The sequence below is a fragment of the Dreissena polymorpha genome, chromosome 1 (genome assembly GCF_020536995.1).
Source record: "Dreissena polymorpha isolate Duluth1 chromosome 1, UMN_Dpol_1.0, whole genome shotgun sequence".
In the NCBI taxonomy this organism is placed as follows: Eukaryota; Metazoa; Mollusca; class Bivalvia; order Myida; family Dreissenidae; genus Dreissena; species Dreissena polymorpha.
The window spans coordinates 93,691,636-93,695,893 of record NC_068355.1 but is presented as its reverse complement, the minus strand read 5'-3'; the positions used below and the strand labels follow the sequence as shown (position 1 = coordinate 93,695,893).

The 4,258-nt window shown below is 32.5% G+C and overlaps 1 long non-coding RNA gene across 1 annotated transcript; it reads left to right on the top strand.

Moving 5' to 3' along the window:
* Window positions 1-248: 248 nt before the first annotated feature.
* LOC127841260 (uncharacterized) lies at window positions 249-972 on the top strand. The gene is made up of 3 exons (XR_008030829.1): window positions 249-292; window positions 517-591; window positions 836-972. It is a non-coding gene; the product is annotated as an uncharacterized LOC127841260 (long non-coding RNA).
* Window positions 973-4,258: the final 3,286 nt, after the last annotated feature.

Here is a 4,258-nt window from a genome sequence, read left to right as displayed (position 1 = left end):
GAGATACACATGCATGGTAAATATCAAGTTGCTTTGTTCAATATTGCAAAAGTTATCAAACTTTACCCAAGGTGAAAGTTTTGGAACAGAATGACAGACAGACAGGAAAAAAAAACAATATACCCCCGATCTATCGATCTATGGCCATACAAAATAAAATAATGCACACATGATTTTTGTACATGTTTAAAAGTGAACTTACATTTTGAATAGGTCTATATAATTGATATTTAATATTATTTAATTTTAGTGCTGCGATGTCAAAATCAGTTTCCTTTAATCAGAAAAGAAGGTGAGGCATGAATTATGAAAACATTATTATTGCAATTAACTTACATGCAATTTCATAAACAGAAATTATATATATATACATGTACATGCATATAATTTGCAAAAAAAACACTCGCTATCAGACAAATGCATTATTTACATTTTAATATTATACAAACATATCTTGAATATCAAAAATTGTAATGGTAAATACATCTGACTTTAGACATGATGCACTTATTTCAGATATACACCATCGATGGCTGAGAATGGCTCTAGAAGCTCAACTATTTCTCCTCCAGACAAACCATCACCTTCATGGTATGTATGTTATGTATTTTCAAATATAATACAATGTAAATTATTCTACACAAGGATCTAGATAACAGAAACATGTGCATAATATGGATGACTGAACCTGAAGTGTTATCATTTGAATAAACATGAAGTGTTATCATTATTTACCAGTTTTCATTATACAAAAAAGGAGCCATTAAAATATTTACTGTTTTTGAAAATGAAGTAAAAATTAAATAATTATACCATGTTTTTAATATCCATTTAGTTGCAGTCATTGTAGTCTACATGAACTTAATGCCTTGAAGAAGAGGAAGCTGGAGCTTCAAATACAATTGTTTGAGGCCCAGTTGGCGCGATTTCATGAGGAATAGATTATTTTGTTATTTGTTATTATTTTGTTATGAAGATAAAGTTTAGTTATATTAAAGAGTTACATGAAATTCGTCTACATTGTGTATTTTTTATAATTTTTGGAAAAATTGTATACAGTAACTTTAGTAAGTTTAGTTGTTTCAATTAAAATGCAAGTCATTTGCATTAACAGCTCTGAAAACATGACTAATTAAATGTGAATATGAGTCGCGTTCTGACAAAACTGGGCATAATGCATATGGGTAAAGTGTCGTCCCAGATAAGCCTGTGCAGTCCACACAGGCTAAGTATAACGTGATACTTTTTTATGAAGTGTAATACATTAAAAAGAGAGTTACACACAATATGAAATTATAGTATTTACATAAATCATACATTCACATATAAGCACCAAGGGTGCTTTACATTTTGCTCAGGAATGAGATGCGGTGGGGGAGCATTTATTTGAGGTCAAAGTAATGACATTCTTTCATAAGTAAATCGCAGAAACTTGACTGTCGCTCATAAATTTATTCAAACATTGCAGTGAAAAATTTATATTGAGCACGAGGGGTGCTTTTATATGAGCTATGATGTTTATTATGGAATATCTGTTACAATTAAATAGAATTTACAATGTATTTTTTCTAACCGGTTGTAAATCAGCTGGTGCTCATCAGCTGGATTCATGAATGGAGTCAGAAGCCATATCTTGCACGGATAACCTGAATCTCCAAGGAGATATTGATGTTGGTCATGGACAAGGTTCTGCTCCATGATTTGATGTAGGCCACTTTGCCTTAGGATTCTGGCATTATGGACAGCACCATGCCATCGCGGTACAATGTCTCTAATGAGACAATTGGCATCAAACATAATCTGTCAAAAAAAAAAAAAAAAGGCGATACAAACATGGTATTAATATTATTTTCCACTTGTATATTTTGACTTTTTTATTTGTAGTATGGTACACGATACCATATTAGAAAAACATTTGAACAACAAATAAGAAGTTATATTAAAATGTCATTCACAATCCATGCATTTCAGTATAAATAGAGAATATAATAAAGAAGAATGTTAAATTGGCTCCCAATTATTTATTGGAATTTTTAAGGAATTTTAAATCAAATAAGCATGTTTATTGTGCACATTAAAAAAGGTTATAAGAATAAATCATAAACTGTATGCATATATTAAAAATGTGTTTATATAAATGATTAAACCTTCATAAAAAAACATCAATTTACAAAGTTAAAGAATTAAATATTTTATATAGCTATGTTTACAATAGTTTGAAAATAACAACATTACCTGAGTGTTAATAGAATGGTATCCCATCAGGTTCACATAAGCCGGTTCATCCCCATGTGGGGCTTGAATGTGGACATGTGTGCCATCGATTACCCCTATTACATTTGGGAATCTGGCAATATTGTTAAAGTCCTCCTTGATTTGGCGGATTTCTCCAGAAGCAGTTGGTAGACTTATTAACTGTCTAACAATTTCAGGTTCAGTCAATGCATCTGCAACCTGTGTTATAACCCGCGAAACTGTGGGTTGTGAAACCTCATGGACATCTCCATCATTTAGTTGAATGGTAGATGTAGCAAAATATCTTAAAGAAATGAGAATTTGTTCAATACTGTGTCAACTATTGTTCCTGTTGTTTGTTGGTGCAATTAAAGGAGTAAGTACAGTTAAATCCGGTAATCTTGCGCATCCGGTAATCTTGCGCATTTCGCAGTTTGCGAATTTCGCAGACGACGAATGATTTTCTTTAGTGATAAAAGATGGGATTTCACATTTTTAAGAATTAACGGATTTAAAAGGTACGTATTCCATGCAAAATAAAATACGATCATTACATTTTAACACCGGTTGCGTTATCCCTATACATTGTACATGTATCGTAAACACTGACCTACTTACGATCAATTCGAAATGAATCACAAATTCCATGCAGTCATTTGCGTTTTCATACTTTATATTAAGAATTCATAAATCCAGCGTGTAATTTAGCATTCAATTGCACAATATTCGATTAGTTATGGTATTGTTGGCCATTGAAAATATATCGCATCAGACGACATTGTCATTATTTCCCGCCATTCTGTCAAACCACATTTGGTATGATCTCCGCATGCGCAATGGCATAGTTTTTATATTTTCTGTAAACTATGGAAGCATTATCGTGGCAAAATTAGACCTGTTATGCATAAACATTTTTTTTTCACGCTAGAAATAAATTAATTTAAAATTTTCATGTTTATTTTGCTACAGTCAACAGAATACCACCACCATCATCAAAGAAACCGAAGTGCAGCTATTAATCAACATTAAATTTGAATGGTTTTACAAAATGTTTTAAATAATTGTTCTGGAATGTATTTTGTCACTAATTTGACACCATATGTCTACCATTTTGCCTGAATGAGGTCATTACACCAAGTGCGCAAGAATACCGGACACTGTGATAGTTTCAAAATGAGGTGAGTCATGTTTGTTTTGAGATCAAATCGGCCAGTTCTGCACTGAATTAATCAGATATTTTTGTGTTAATAAGCACACGAACCTCTTATTTTCATTTAAAATTTAGATATTATGTTGTCAATTTATAAAAGAACATATTTTTAAACCAATTGACCCTTAACTGCGCAAGATTACCGGACAGCACCGTATGTCGTCAAGAAATAAAATTCCCTGTCTGTCCAAACGGTAGCGTTCAATAAGTTCTGAATTTTGTAGACTGTCTAGTAAATCTACCCTGTGAATAAAACGTCTGGCCATTCTGAAAAAAACAAATCAATTATTTAAGCAAATAAACAGAAAAATAGTTTGCACTTACTTCATAATTCCGAGTTGATACACACATTCGTACATTGCAAAAGGGATAGATAAACACAATCTGACATGCGATACAGTATACATACATACATACATATATATCCGGTTAGGGCCGCAGGCTGGCTCAGCCTCTAATAGCCCCCTCATGGCCAGGGATCCAGGTTCTATCCGGTATTACTGTGTAAAATTGGTCTTTCATAAATATGTCCAATCGGTTTTTAAAAGTATTCAGTGACGGTGCAGTGACGATTTCATCTGTTAAAAGGTTCCATGGTGTGATTACCCTCTGAGAGAAGAAGTGTTTCCTGACATCTTTCTTAAAAGACTTTTTCTTAAGTTTAAGTGAGTGTCCTCTGTTTGTATTAGGATTTAGATAAAAAAAACTTAGTGTACTCAATATCTTCTTTGCCATGTTAACAGCTTATACACCTCAATCACGTCCCCACGAAAACGACGATATGCTAATGTTGGAATCTTCAAAACTTTTAAT